The following is a 16,229-nucleotide window of genomic DNA, read 5'->3' as shown; positions in this document are numbered from 1 at the left end:
AAATCCCAAGTCTTCTGTCTGATGACAGGCGGGAGGTTGGTTGTGAGCTGGTGTACACATTCTGTGCCTGCAAGGATTAAAATTAGCTTCGATTAAGATCAATAATTAAATACCATTTAATGTCATTTCCAGTACACAAATGTAAAGAAGAACAAAATAATTGTTACACTGGATCTGATGCAGGGCAGAAAAAAGCACAATAAGATTAAGAACACAATAATTAAAAAAACAATAAATATAAAAACATAGTGTATCTTCTATACGTAGCTTGATTATACATTCATAAATTGATGCTATGCACAGGAGAGTCTATACGAAAGGTGACGGACAGTAAATGATAAAGTAATGGTGGGAGGTGTGGAGGGGTGAGGTAGTGGGTGAAGTTGTTGATCAGCCTTACTGCTTAGGCAAAGTAACTGTTTTTGAGTCTGGTGGTCCTGCCGTGGATTCTATGTAGCCTCCTCTCCGATGCGAGTGGGACAAACAGTCCATTATTGGAAGTCAAAAGGTTTTGTTTATAACACTTGTTACAGTGTTGCCATAATAACACTACAGTCCACCAAGGTAGCAGTTCAGGTAAATTCCTTAACTGAATGAGGGTCAAGAATGTGCAAGCTGAGCTTGTTTGAAATAAAACAGGACTCAGTTTTTGTTCCATGTGTACTATAGAAGTAAATACTCTCTGTACACAAATGAACATGAAATGGTAACAGCCTGTCATGCCTGTGGTCAAAAGAGAGTCATTGGGATCATTGAGAAGGACAACGGCAAATGTTTCCTACTTTTCACTATTATTGCACTAAGTATATTTATAAAACCTTCAGGTATCTAACAGCAATGTACCCAGTTGTAAATAACATTTACAAAAGAACTGAAAGTGACTGTCTTTAACATCAAAACAACACTTGACCCAAGGTGATATCAAGCTGCCAGATAAAACTGGAAGTCAATGGGCTTCAAAGGGAAAACACAGCAGTGGTTAGAGTCATTCCTTGCACAAATTAAGAGAGCTTGTAGGAGGAAATCGTTATAGCCCGAGGACATCACCACAGGAGCTCTTCAGGGCAATGAGCTAAACCCAACTGCTACGTCAAAGCCTTCCTTCTATAATAATGTCACAATTGCTTTTCGTTGATTGCACAATGAACAATTTCATTTGTAAATGAGGTAGCGTACGCCTGCATGCAGAAAGACCTGGGCAACATTCAGACATGGACCGTTAAGAGTCAAATAACATTCACACAACAATTATTATCTCCAAGGGTCCAACCATCTACCCTTGACACCGCAGTGACATTACCATCACCCACTTCCTCCAGCATCAATATCCTAGGGGTTATTTTGACCAAAAATCCAACAAGAACAGCCATATAAAAAATGAATGCAGCACCAAAAACCACCAAGAAGCCCAACACCATTCAGGATAAAACAGCCTCTCTTTGGAACCCCGTCTACCTACCATTCAAGCTTTCTTTCCCTCTGCCACGGATGCAGAGCACATCCAGCAAAAGGTTACTCTGTGAGCACCTCTCCCACTTGCGTGCGCTGTGTGCAAGAAGGCCAATAGGAGCAAGAGTGCCTGGGAATACCACCTGCAGGTTCCCCTCTAATTTGTACATCGGCCTGACTTGGAGACCTTCCTTCTTACTGGGTTCAGTTTCTGGAGCTTCTCACAGAACAACGCTACGGAAGTGCTCTCACCAGTACTGCAGTGGCACCTTCTCATGCAGAGCTGGGGTTGCATAATAAATGCCAGCTTTGCCAGTGACTGTTAGTTGCCAAACATGAGTTTGAAAAATATACAAATCAGACAAGTAACTTTTGTTTCGGCCCTATAGGTGACGTTCGACATATCAATATAATTTGCAGCACTAGTAGCAGCAATTTCTAGAGAACAAATATGAACTTACCAATCATCGCCAACTCAACTCTTATAATCTCAGCATCTGTAAAGACATAATTTTTTTTAAAAAATAAATTCTTGGAATATATTTTAAATGTCATCTAAGTTAATAAGAAAACTGCCTTTAAATGTTTAAAGAGTTCAAAGTAAATTTATTATCAAATTACAAATATAGTTTGTCACTATCTACTACCCTGAGATTCAGTTTTTGTTCAGACATTCACAATAGAACAAAGAAAGACAATAGAATCAAGGAAAAACTACATACACATAAAGACAAAAAAAAGATGAGATGGGCTGATTTTTGGTCAGGTGAAGTCATCAGGAAACAGAGCAAAGCAGTAATTGATTCAAGGTGCCACTGAACCGTAAAGCAGAGTGGCAGAACAAGCTTGAGGAGCTGAAAGCCTTTGTCCTGTTCGTGTCTGCACTGGAACAATGAACTCTGTGCTGAAGGAACTCAGCACTTTGAGCAGCATCTGTGGCAGGAAAGGAAATGCTAACTTTTCAGGTTGAAACCCTTCATCAGGACCCAAAAGATCAGCAATTCCTTTCCTAACCACAATGCTGCTGCACCAACTCAGTCTTCCAACAATATTCCAGAATGTCTGTTCCGATTTCCAGCAACTGCAGCATCTTGCGTTTCTTATGTACACTGCTCCACAGCATCACCTCTGCAGTTTACTTCGGTGCTGGAGAATACAGCAAAACAATTTGCCCAGGTTTTAAATAGCTATATTTACTATTATGTTACTGCATCACAGTAACATAAAATAAACATTTTCATGCAAAAGGCAGGCAATGTGAATATTTGAAATTATATCAGGGCAGGACGCCACTTTCCATTCCAGGATATCAGAGATGTCCTCCTTCTTTAAAGAACGGGGTTTTCTTCCCTCTACGATTGTTGCTACCCTCACCCGAATCTCCTCCGTTTCCCGTACATCCATGCTCACCCCATCTTTCTTTCGCTCTAATAGTGGCGGAGTCCCTCTTCTTACCTACCACCCCATCAGCCTCTGTATCCAACACCTTATCCTCCGCAGCTTCCGCCATCTCCAAAGGGATCCAGCCACTAAACATACAGTTACCACCCCCCAGCTCACTTTCCGCAGAGATTGTCCCTCCGTAATTCCCTTGTCCATTCGTTCCTCCCCACTAATTTCACTCCAGGCACTTGTCCCTGCAAGCACCATTAGTGCTACATTTGCCCACACACCTCCTCCCTCACCTCCATTCAGGGCTCCAGGCAGTCCTTCCGGGTGAGGCGACACTTCACCTACACATCTGCTGGGGTCGACTATTGTGTCCAGTGCTCCCGAGGCGGCTTCCTCTACATTGGTGATACCTGCCGTAAATTGGGGGGACCGCTTTGTCAAGCACCTCCGCACCATCTGCCACAAACAATACTTCCTGGTGGACAAACATTTTAATTCCCATTCCTGTTCCGACGTGTCAATCCATGGCCTCCTCTTATACCTCAGGGTGGAGGAGCAACACCTTATATTCCATTTCCATCTTATTGCATGAATGTCGATTTCTCCTTCCAGTGAACATATTTCCCTCACCCCCACCTTCCTCTATTCCCCGCTCTGACCTTTCACAAATTTCCACTCTGTAGATTTAACAAAGGAATGCATTTATGCTGATGTAAGAAGTTACCTTCTGACGTATGTGATCATAGCTGTATATTCCTGGTTTGTTCGCAATTATTTCCAGGCGTTTTGCCAAGGCTACATTATGCTCTGCGATTTCTTTCAGTTTCTTTTCTTTTCCAGGCCTATTTAAACTGAGGAAAATTATGACATAAAACCCTGAATAACTAGTGTGTATGTACGTTAGCATTATGTTTATCATTAGGTATAACTAATTTATTTTTAATAGAAACATCCCATTTGTCATTATATTAAAAAGCTCAATAACACAAAAGAGATTTTTTTTGAGTTATGAAAAGTAATCTGACTAACTCTTAAACACACTTGAAAATGGCCTAGCAGGACATTTGTTTGTGACGTTTTTATCTTGTTCACTTGGGAAAGAAGGAAACTGCATAGGCCTTCAAGCATCAATCTAACACTGAATTCAGAGTTTAAAGTTGCTCCCATCCATATTGACCTTATTAGACAATAGACAATAGGTGCAGAAGTAGACCATTCGGCCCTTCGAGCCTGCACCGCCATTTGGAGATCATGGCTGATCAACTACTATCAATACCCGGTTCCTGCTTTGTCCCCATATCCTTTGATTCCCCTATCCATAAAATACCTATCTAGCTCCTTCTTGAAAGCATCCAGAGAATTGGCCTCCACTACCTTCCGAGGCAGTGCATTCCAGACCCCCACAACTCTCTGAGAGAAGAAGTTTTTCCTTAACTCTGTCCTAAATGACCTACCCCTTATTCTCAAACCATGCCCTCTGGTACTGGACTCTCTCAGCATCTGGAGCATATTTCCTGCCTCTATCTTGTCCAATCCCTTAATAATCTTATATGTTTCAATCAGATCCCCTCTCAATCTCCTTAATTCCAGCGTGTACAAGCCCAGTCTCTCTAACCTCTCTGCGTAAGACAGTCCAGACATCCCAGGAATTAACCTTGTGAATCTACGCTGCACTTCCTCTACAGCCAGGATGTCCTTCCTTAACCCTGGAGACCAAAACTGTACACAATACTCCAGGTGTGGTCTCACCAGGGCTCTGTACAAATGCAAGAGGATTTTCTTGCTCTTGTACTCAATTCCCTTTGTAATAAAGGCCAACATTCCATTAGCCTTCTTCACTGCCTGCTGCACTTGCTCATTCACCTTCAGTGACTGATGAACAGGGACTCCTAGATCTCTTTGTATTTCTCCCTTACCCAACTCTACACCGTTCAGATAATAATCTGCCTACCTGTTCTTACTCCCAAAGTGGATAACCTCACACTTATTCACATTAAACGTCACCTCACAAACACCAAGGAACTCCGTGTTAGGGAACTGGAGCTGGACCTGGATGAATTTTGGATCATTTGGGAGGCAGAGGCAGAAATAGACAGGAGTTACAGGGAGATAGTCACCCCTAAGAGTTAGGACACAGTTAGCTGTGTGACTGTCAGGAGAGGGAAGGGGAACAGACAGAATGAGCAGAGCACCCTTGTGGCCGTTCCCACCAATAATAAGTATATCATTTTGGATACTGTTGATGGGGACGACATACCAGGGACAAATTGTAGTGGTTGCGTCTCTGGCACCGAGACTGGACCCTCAGCTCAGAAGGGAAGGAGGGAAAAGAGGAGAGCAGTAGTGATAGGGGATTCAATAGTTAGGGGGATGGATCGAGTTCTCAGTATTCTCGAGGGAGGGTGAGCAGCTGGATGTTGTGGTCCATGTAGGGACCAATGACGTAAGTAGGAAGAGTGAGGAGGTCTTGAAAGGTGAGTTTAGGGAGTTAGGCGCCAAGTTAAATGTCAGGACCTCCAGGATAGCAATCTCAGGATTGCTACCAGTGCCACGTGCAGGCAATAATCGGACAGTTTTCCAGGGAAGGTGGGACGGTTTACATCTGAACTGGAGGGGGACAAATATTCTTGCAGGTAGGTTTGCTAGAGAGGCTCCAGTGGATTTAAACTAGATACAAGGGGGCAGGGGAACCAAAGTGTAGGAACAGATGTATGGGAGAAGGAAGAAAAAGAAGATAGAAAAGTTGTTTGCACCGTTAGTGATAAACAGAGAGTAAGAGGTGGAGAATTTCTTAAATTCATTTATTTTAATGCTAGGAGCATTGTAAGAAAGGTGGATGAGATTAGAGCATGGATTGATACCTGGAAATATGATGTTGTAGCTATTAGTGAAACATGGTTGCAGGAGGGGTGTGATTGGCAACTAAATATTCCTGGATTTCATTGCTTCAGGTGTGATAGAATCAGAGGGACAAGAGGGAGAGGTGTTGCATTGCTTGTCAGAGAAAATATTACAGCAGTGCTCTGGCAGGATAGATTAGGGGGCTCGTCTAATGAGGCTATTTAGATGGAATTGAGGAATGGGAAAGGTGTAGTAATACTTATAGGGGTGTATTATACACCACCTAATGGGGAGCGAGAATTGGAGGAGCAAATTTGTAAGGAGATAGCAGATATTTGTAGTAAGCACAGGGTTGTGATTGTGGGAGATTTTAATTTTCCACACATAGACTGGGAAGCCCATTCTGTAAAAGGGCTGGATGGTTTGGAATTTGTAAAATGTGTGCAGGATAGTTTTTTGCAGCAATACATAGAGGAACCAACTAGAGAAGGGGCAGTGTTGGATCTCCTGTTAGGGAATGAGCTAGGTCAGGTGATGGAGGTATGTGTTGGGGAGCACTTCTGGTCCAGTGATCACAATGCCATTAGTTTCAATATAATTATGGAGAAGGATAGGACTGGACCCAGGGTTGAGATTTTTGATTGGAGAAAGGCTAACTTTGAGGAGATGCAAAAGGATTTAGGAGTGGATTGGGACAATTTGTTTTATGGGAAGGATGTAATAGAGAAATGGAGGTCATTTAAAGATGATATTTTGAGGGTACAGAATCTTTATGTTCCTGTTAGGTTGAAAGGAAAGGTTAAAAGCTTGAGAGAGCCATGGTTTTCAAGGGATATTGGAAACTTGGTTCGGAAAAAGAGAGATACTACAATACCTATAGGCAACATGGAGTAAATGAGGTGCTCGAGGCATATAAAGAATGTAAAAAGAATCTTAAGAAAGAAATTAGAAAAGCTAAAAGAAGATACGAGGTTGCTTTGGCAAGTAAGGTGAAAATAAATCCAAAGGGTTTCTACAATTATATTAATAGCATAAGGATAGTGAGAGATAAAATTGGCCCCTTAGAGAATCAGAGTGGACAGCTATGTGTGGAGCCATAAGAGATGGGGGAGATTTTGAACAATTTCTTTTCTTCGGTATTCACTAAGGAGAAGGATATTGAATTGTGTAAGGTAGAGAAACAAGTAGGGAAGTTATGGAAACTATGACAATTAAAGAAGAGAAAGTCCTGGCACTTTTAAGGAATATAAAAGTGGATAAGCCTTCAGGTCCTGACAGGATATTCCCTAGAACCTTGAGGGAAGTTAGTGTAGAAATAGCAGGGACTCTGATAGAAATATTTCAAATGTCATTAGAAACAGGGATGGCACCAGAGGATTGACGTATTGCTCATTTTGTTCCATTGTTTAAAAAGGGTTCTAACAGTAAACCTAGCAATTACAGGCCTTGAAAGTTTGACATCAGTGGTGGGTAAATTAATGGAAAGTATTCTTAGAGAGGGTATAATTATCTGGATAGACAGGGTCTGATTAGGAACAGTCAACATGGATTTGTGCGTGGAAGGTCATGTTTGACAAATCTTATTGAGTTTTTTGAAAGGTTCCTAGGAAAGTTGACAAGGGTAAAGTAGTGGATGTTGTCTATATGGACTTCAGTAAGGCCTTTGACAAGGTTCCGCATGGAAGGTTAGTTAGGAAGGTTCAATCGTTACGTATTAATATTGAAGTAGTAAAATGGATTCAACAGTGGCTGGATGGGAGATGCCAGAGAGTAATGGTGGATAACTGTTTGTCAGGTTGGAGGCCGGTGACTAGTGGTGTGCCTCAGGGATCTGTATTGGGTCCAATGTTGTTTGTCATATACATGAATGATCTGGATGATGGGGTGGTAAATTGGATTAGTAAGTATGCAGATGATACTAAGATAGGTGGCGTTGTGGATAATGAAGTAGGTTTTCAAAGCTCACAGAGAGATTTAGGCCAGTTAGAAGAATGGGCTGAAAGATGGCAGATGGAGTTTAATGCTGATAAGTGTGAGGTGCTACGTTTTGGTAGGACTAATCAAAATAGGACATACATGGTAAATGGTAGGGCATTGAAGAATGCAGTAGAACAGAGTGATCTAGGAATAATGGTGCATAGTTCCCTGAAGGTGGAATCGCATGTGGATAGGGTGGTGAAGAAAGCTTTTGGTATGCTGGCCTTTATAAATCAGAGCATTGAGTATAGGAGTTGGGATGTAATGTTAAAATTGTACAAGGCTTTAGTGAGGCCAAATTTGGAGTATTGTGTACAGTTCTGGTCACTGAATTATAGGAAAAATGTCAACAAAATTGAGAGAGTACAGAGATTTACTAGAATGTTACCTAGGTTTCAGCACCTCAGTTACAGAGAAAGATTGAACAAGTTAGGTCTTTATTCTTTGGAGCATAGATGGTTGAGGGGGGACTTGATAGAGGTATTTAAAATTATGAAGGGGATAGATAGAGTTGATGTGGATAGGCATTTTCCATTGAGAGTAGCGGAGATTCAAACCAGAGGACATTAGTTGAGAGTTAGGGGGCAAAAGTTTATGGGTAATACGAGGGGGAACTTCTTTACTCAGAGAGTGGTAGCTGTGTGGAATGAGCTTCCAGTAGAAGTGGTAGAGGCAGGTTCGATATTGTCATTTAAAGTAAAATTGGATAGGTATATGGACAAGAAAGGAATGGAGGGTTATGGGCTGAGTGCAGGTCGGTGGGACTAGGTGAGAGTAAGCATTCGGCATGGACTAGAAGGGCCGAGATGGCCTGTTTCCGTGCTGTAATTGTTATAGGGTTATATAAATGTTTAGAAGATCAGGGAAACTTTTCCACAGACAAGATAAGGAAAAGCCTGACATTGTGGGAGTGGCCATTGTGCGAGTGGACCAGTGTTAGAGCGAGGAGTTTCGTCTTTGGTGAGGAAAGGTGAAGACTGGAGGTAGATTTTCTTTCTTTCTTTTTCATTGAAGAGTTAGAGCAGTGAGGATGCCAGGCAGGATAGTAAAATGCTCCTCCGGCAGATGTGGGAAGGCAGGCAAACCTTCAGTGTCCTCGATGAATTCACCTGCAAGAAGTGCATCCAGCTGCAGTTTCTAACAGACCATGTGTGGTGAACTACATATACCTGTCTGGACACGCCCCCTGCTGACTGCTCCTGTGGCTCCTCCCACAGACCCCTGGATAAAGGCGATTGAAGCCTGGGCCCGGCCTCTCTGTCTCCAGGATGTAGTATGGTGGTCAATCACTGCTTGTTCCTTCTTCCAGTCAAAAGCCGATATCTCGCCTTTACGTCTCAGAGTGAGTTATTGATGGTGCATCACCATGTTAAGGGATTGGATGAACTCCAGATCATTCAGGAGGCTGAGGGGTGGATCGATGGGACATTCAAGGAGGTAATTACACTCAAAGTGCTGGAGGGTGTAACTGGCTGACCATCAGGAGGGTGAAAGGGAATAGGCAGCCTGTGCAGACGAGCCCTGTGGCTGTTCCCCTCAACAGGTATCACTTTGGCTACTGCTGGAGGATATGATTTAGCAGAGGAAAGCCACAGTGCTGACTTTGGCTTTGGTGCTGACACTGCCTCTGTGGCTCAGCCGGGAAGTGGGGAGATGAGGCGAGATTTATTGGTTAGGGAAACAGACAGAAATTTCTATGGTGAGAGCAAGATTCCTGGATGGTATCTTATCCCCCAGATCCCCCCTCCCCCATCAACAAAAAAGGCATCGGCACCCCCATCAAGCACTCAATTGTGCAGCAAAGCATCAATAAAGACTCCCCAAGGACTACTCGTTCACCCGGTATTCGGCATACCAAAGGCTCTCTCTCCCTCTCTCTCGCTCTCTCTCTCTCTCTCTCTCTCTCTCTCTCTCTCTCTCTCTCTCTCTCTCTCTCTCTCTCTCCCTCTCCCTCTCTCTCTCTCTCCCGCTCTCTCTCTCTCCCTCTCCCCCCTCTCTCTCTCTCTCTCTCTCCCTCTCCCCCCCCCTCTCTCTCTCTCTCTCTCTCTCTCATAAGGGAAAATGAGGTGTACTCAATTAAGTGAGGAGTAGTGGCATTACTAGTCATGGAAAATGTCACAGCAGTACTCAGACAGCACAGACTTGAGAGCTCGTCTACTGAGGCCATGTGGGTGGAACTGAGGAACAAGAAAGGTATGACCATGTTAAGGAAATTATGGGAGTTAGGGAAGCAATCCTGTAGGGGGATCGCAGACTTCTGCAAAAAACGTAAGGTTTTGATAGCAGGTGATTTTAAATTTCCCTGTATTGACTAGGACTCCCACACTGTAAAAGGGCTGGATGGGATAGAGTTTGTCAACTGTGACCAGGAAAATTTCCTTAATCAGTACATAGAGAGTGTGCGATACTAAATCTCCTATTAGGGAGTGGAACAGGGCAACTGATAGAAGTTTATGTAGGGGAACACTTTGCATCTAGTGATCATAATAAGACCATAAGCCCATAAGACAAAGCAGCAGAATTAGGCCATTTGGCCCATCGAGTCTGCTCCGCCATTCAATTTCTTTCCTCACTTCAGCCCTACTTAACAGCCTTCTCCCCATAACCTTTGATGCCATGGGCAATCAAGAACCCATCAACCTCTGCCTTAAATACACCCAACGACCTGGCCTCCACAGCTGCCTGTGGTAACAAATTCCACAAATTCACCACCTTCTGGCTAAAGAAATTTCTCCACATCTCTGTTTTAAATGGACACCCTTCTATCCAGAGGTTGTACACTTTTGTTCTAGAGACCCCATCATAGGAAACATTCTTTCCACATCTACTCTGTCTAAGCCTTTCAACATTCAAAAGGTTTAATGACATCCCTTCCCATCCTGCTGAATTCCAGCGAGTACAAGCCCAGAGCCATCAAACATTCCTCATATGATAACCCTTTCATTCCTGGAATCATCCTTGTAAACCTCCTCTGAAACCTCCCCAATGCCAGCACATCTTTTAGAAACCTAGAAACATAGAAGACCTACAGCACAATACAGGCCCTTTGGCCCGCAATGCTGTACTAAACATGTACTTACTTAGAAATTAACTAAGGTTACCCATAGCCCTCTATTCTTCTAAGCTCCATGTACCTATCCAGGAGTCTCTTGAAAGACCTTATTGTGTCCACCTCCACCACCGTCGCCAGCAGCCCATTCCACGCACTCACGATTCTCTGTGTAAAATACTTACCCCTGACATCTCCTCTGTACCTACTTCCAAGCACCTTAAAACTGTGCCCTCTCGTGTTAGCATTTTCAGCCCTGGGAAGAAGCCTCTGACTATCCACATGATCAATGCCTCTCATCATCTTATACACCTCCATCAGGTCACTTCTCATCCTCTGTCGCTCCAAGGAGAAAAGGCCATGTTCACTCAACCTATTCTCATAGGACATGCTCCCCAATCCAGGCAACATCCTTGTAAATCTCCTCTGCACCCTTTCTATAGTTTCCACATCCAAGGGGTGTGGGGCATAGAAAAGGTTGAGAACCACTGTTTTAGTTGCTCTCTGTAGGTTTTTAAAAGCTTCTCAATCCTCTATCTTCCCACACATTTTTGCTTTGATGTATGCCCTCTCTTTTACTTTTACATTAGCTTTATCTTCCCTTGTCAGCCACGGTTGTACTATTTTGCCATTTGAGTATTTTTTTTTATTTTTGAATACATCTATCCTTCACCTTCCTCATTTTTCCCAGAAACTCAAGTCATTAGTTTCAAGATAATTATGGAGGACAATGGGTCTGAAATAATGCCATTATTAACAGGGTTCTGAAGTAATGCCATTAGTTTCAAGATAATTATGGAGAACGATATGTGTGGTCCTCAGCTGAGTTTCTAAATTGGAGAGAGGACTCTTTTGAAGGGATCAGAAAGGACCTGGCAGGTGTGGTTTGGGACAGGATGTTTTTTGACTGACATGTACTTGGAAGAGGGAGGCTTTAACATGTGAAATTCTCAGAGTACAGGGTTTGTATGTTCCTGCCAGAATAAAAGGCAAGGAGAACCGGTTTAGGGAACCTTGATTTTTGAGAGATATTGAGGCCCTATTTCAGTTAAAGAAAAGGAGGTGCATAGCCAGTATAGGCAGACAGAAACAAATGAGCTACTTGAGGAGTATAAGAAATATAAGAGAGCACCAAAGGAGGAAATTAAGAAGGCTGATGAGAAGGCATGAGGTTGCTCTAGCAGACAAGGTGAAGGAGAATCCCAAGGACTTCTACAGACATGTTAAGAGCAAAAGGATTGCAAGGGACAGAACTGGTCCTCTGGAAGATCAGAGTAGTAATCTATGCACAGAGCCAAATGAAATGGGGGAGATCTTAAATGGATTTTTTTCATTTGTATTTACTTGGGAAACAGACAAAGAGTCTATAGAAGTGAGGCAAAGCAGCGGTGAGGTCATGGACCATATACAGATTACAGAGCATGAGGTTTTTGCTCTATTGTGGCAAATTAGGGTGGATAATTAGGGTTCCTGCAGATACTGTGGGAGGCAAGCGTAGGAATTGCAGAGGCCCTAGTAGAGACATTTAAAATGTCCTCAGCCATAGGTAAGGTGCCAGAGTATTGAATGTTATTCTGTTGCTTAAGAAGGGATCTACGAATAACTCAGGAAATTATAGGCTGATGAGTCTGACATCAGTGGTGGGAATGATATTGGACGGTAGTCTAAGGGAGTAGATATTTAAGTATTTGTATAGATCAGCTTACAATCCTTATAGAATCAGAGTATTACCAACACGGTGAATGAAAGGAACTGGTAGCTATGGTGCATTTAGATTTCCGGAAGGCATTCCATAAGTTGTCATATAAAAGGATACTGCACAAGATATATACACACAAGTTGCATTTGATTTATTAATATAGATGGTAACCAATGTGTAACAGAGATTGAGTCAGTAATTGTGGGATCAATTTCAATGACTTAAATTTACACTGATGATTCAAGTGAAGGGAGTTGGAAGTATAGTAGCCACAATTACTGATGTTACAAAGATAGCTGGTTAGCAAATTCTGAGGACACATAGATCCTGGAAATGGATTTGGATAGGTTAAGTGAGTGAGCCTACCTTGTGATACCCATGAGGACCAGACCACAATAAGGAACAATATATTTCACAACTTATGCCAATGATATTAAACTGATTCTGATTCTGATTCAATCCAGCTCCTCAGCCACTCACCCCACTGTTGTCCATGACTACAATTTCCATGGAATTGAACTGAACTGCACCCACTGTAATCTTAATCATCAACTCAATCACAAGCCCGATCCACAATCTACATAGCTGGCCTACTTTCCTCCCCAGGACCTGGTCTTGGTCCTGGGCATTACACTTCCTAGTTCATTGCGTGTCTGTTCTAATTTCATTGTACATCTAGTTCAGTAGAGCCAAAGGTCCATGACCAAAATTGCCACCTTCCATCTACCACGGCATCTGGGTATACTGGAATTTCTTGACATGTTTCTCGTTTGGGTAACTTGATGACCTTTGGTGGTGTCTTTGTGAAAACTACACATTCTCCTCTGCATTCCCTCTGGAAGCTCTAGATTCTCTCACATCCCAAAGATAAGCAGGTTGGTAAGTTGACTGCCTACTGTTGCATACTGTAAAGTGAATGGTAGAATCTGGGAAAAACTGATGAGTCTGTAGGAAAATAAAAGGGATTTTGTAAATAGATTCTTGCTGATTAGCATGGGCTCATTGAGGTAACAGGCCTGTTTCCATGCTGTTAGACTTTATGACTAGCTGGGCTTGAATTTATAAGTATTTCTGGCTCACTGGACACTTTATTGCATTTTTTGTTTATGACTTACCTTTAAGTTAGAAATGAAAAGCAGATTTAAAATCAAAGTGACACCTTAGTTAAAAACTGAATAAGAAGATAACAAAATTTGCTGACAAATATAAGAGGAAAAAAATCTAAAACCATTGACATACATTCCTCGTTTTGCGTTATTCCAGCAGTCAATTGTTGGGGGCCTCTGCAACTGATGAATCAGATTTTCTATCATCTTCAGATTATCTTTTTTAATGGCAGCTATTTGTCTGTCCATCTGAAACATTCCAAACAGCCAGTATGAAGGAATTCCATATGTTATAAACTATTGTATCTGCAAGTGGAAACTGTAAGGCTGATGACTTATTCAGCATAGTGACCTTCATTTTCTTAAGTAATTTATCCACCAGATGAAGGTTTACATTTGAAAAACTAAAGTGAATATCACCATAAACAAAACCAAAGAAAATGTAAGCTTACCCCTTGATTTCCATAAGTCTGATTATATGCCTCACATCATTGTGAATATGCCATGTAACCTACTGCAAGTTTCTTTTATTTATTAGTCCATTAGTAAGTAAGACTTCAGTTTGATCTCTGTCCCACATTTCTCTCTTCCTGAAAATGTTTTTGTATTTCTCTCTTTTCCAAGTTGAACAAAGGAGCTCATACCCAAAACATCGGCAATTGCTCTTTCCAGAGATGCTGCCTGACCTGCTGAATTTTCTGTTCAGCTTTCTGGCAATTACAGCATTTTTTAAAATTTTCAAATACTTGTTTCATTTCTGTATTAAGAATACCTTGTCTGTCCTTAAACAACATGGTAGAAAACTAGTGCATTTTTAGTGTTTTAGTTTCAATACCTAAGAGACTAAATTGCATCTTAAAACAAATATTTAGCAAATGGAATTTTAGATCACATTTGGCAATGAGCATAATGAATCAAAGCTCTGCTCTGGATGGTCCCAGGACAGAGGACTCTGGGATGTAGCTATCGGCAGCCCATGCCCAGTAGGGATGATGGGCTTAAGACAGAAGAAACAGGATAATGAATCAAGACTTGTATTAATTAGCTGATGAGTTTTAAGAAGTGTATTTTTTTACTAATCTAATATTGGATCATTTGATAATCTATTTTCAATAACATGGTGTTGAAATAGGATTTGTTTACTGCAATATTGTGAAATCACTTCTACACATGAACATAGAGAACTAGTCTTCCGGTTGTTGTAACAGGCTTACCTCTCTCTCCCAGGTTGTTTTAACAAGCCTCTTAACATAGATCTTGGGTGGTTTGTCATCAATCATTGATTTTGCTGAAGAAATGAGATATATAGTCAGAGTAATGAAGGAATGTTTAAATGGTTGACACACAAACATGTACTGATACAAATCGGCACACAATTCATAGTCCTAAGGAAAATTGCTTTGTACTCTCATTGATAGTCAACGAATTGGTATGCACATTCAGGAAACATCTATTAAAAACATCACTTCTTATACATAGTTCTTTATGGAAGTAATAAAATACATTGACAAAGCAAATGTAGCAGAAACTGTGAATGTGAATTCTTAAAATAAGTTATGATTAAGAAGGCATACGGCTTACTTGCCTTCATCAGTTGAGACACTGAGTATAAAAGTTGGGAAGTCATGTTGCAGCTATGTAAAACATTCATAAGGCCACAGTTGGAATATTGTGTGCAATTCTGCTCAACACATTGCAGGATGGCATGGAAACATTGACGAGGTTTGCCAGGATTGGAGAGTATTGACTATAAGAAGAGGTTGGGCAACTTGGATTGTTTTCATTGGTGTCTGGTAGCTGAAGGGAGACTTGATAGAAATAAGTAAAATTATCTCAGGCTTGGACAGCTTGGATATTCTTTTTCCTGGTGTAGAAATGTCAAATGCCAGATAGTGTAGGTTTAAGGAGAGAGATAGAAAGGTTTGGAGATTTACAAAGCAAGTTTGATGCTCAGAGGGATTTGTAATGTTAAAATTGTACTAGGCATTGATATGGGCGAATTTGGAGTATTGTGTACAGTTCTGGTCACCGAATTATAGGAAAGATGTCAACAAAATAGAGAGAGTACAGAGAAGATTTACTAGAATGTTACCTGGGTTTCAGCACCTAAGTTACAGGGAAAGATTGAACAAGTTAGGACTTTATTCTTTGGAGCGTAGAAGTTTGAGGGGGGACTTGATGGAGGTATTTAAAATTATGATGAGGATAGATAGAGTTGACGTGGATAGGCTTTTTCCATTGAGAGTAGGGGAGATTCAAACAAGAGGACATGAGTTGAGAGTTAGGGGGCAAAAGTTTAAGGGTAACATGAGGGGGAATTTCTTTACTCAGAGAGTGGTAGCTGTGTGGAATGAGCTTCCAGTAGAAGTGGTAGAGGCAGGTTCGGTATTATCATTTAAAGTAAAATTGGATAGGTATATGGACAGGAAAGGAATGGATGGTTATGGACTGAGTGCGGGTCAGTGGGACTAGGTGAGAGTAAGCGTTCGGCATGGACTAGAAGGGCCGAGATGGCCTGTTTCCGTGCTGTAATTGTTGTATGGTTATATGGTTATATAAATATCTACAACATGTTGCCAGAGGAGGTGTTAGAAGCAGATAGATCAGCAATGTTTAAGAGATATTTAGATAGATACATACACAGGGCACAGACCATGTGCAGGCAGATGGGATTTGTTAGATTGGTATTTTGGTCATCTTAGCTATGGTGGGCTGA

At 41.7% G+C, this 16,229-nt stretch overlaps 1 long non-coding RNA gene across 1 annotated transcript; it reads right to left on the bottom strand.

The window, feature by feature from the left end:
• Positions 1-19: 19 nt before the first annotated feature.
• Positions 20-3,333, bottom strand: LOC140741424 (uncharacterized). The gene is made up of 3 exons (XR_012102060.1): positions 3,135-3,333; positions 1,911-1,946; positions 20-67 (listed from the first exon to the last, which is right to left on the bottom strand). It is a non-coding gene; the product is annotated as an uncharacterized lncRNA (long non-coding RNA).
• Between the last annotated feature and the right edge of the window lie 12,896 nt (positions 3,334-16,229).

Source organism: Hemitrygon akajei, chromosome 18, assembly GCF_048418815.1.
Source record: "Hemitrygon akajei chromosome 18, sHemAka1.3, whole genome shotgun sequence".
NCBI classification, from domain to species: Eukaryota; Metazoa; Chordata; class Chondrichthyes; order Myliobatiformes; family Dasyatidae; genus Hemitrygon; species Hemitrygon akajei.
This window is presented reverse-complemented; position numbering and strand designations above follow the sequence as displayed.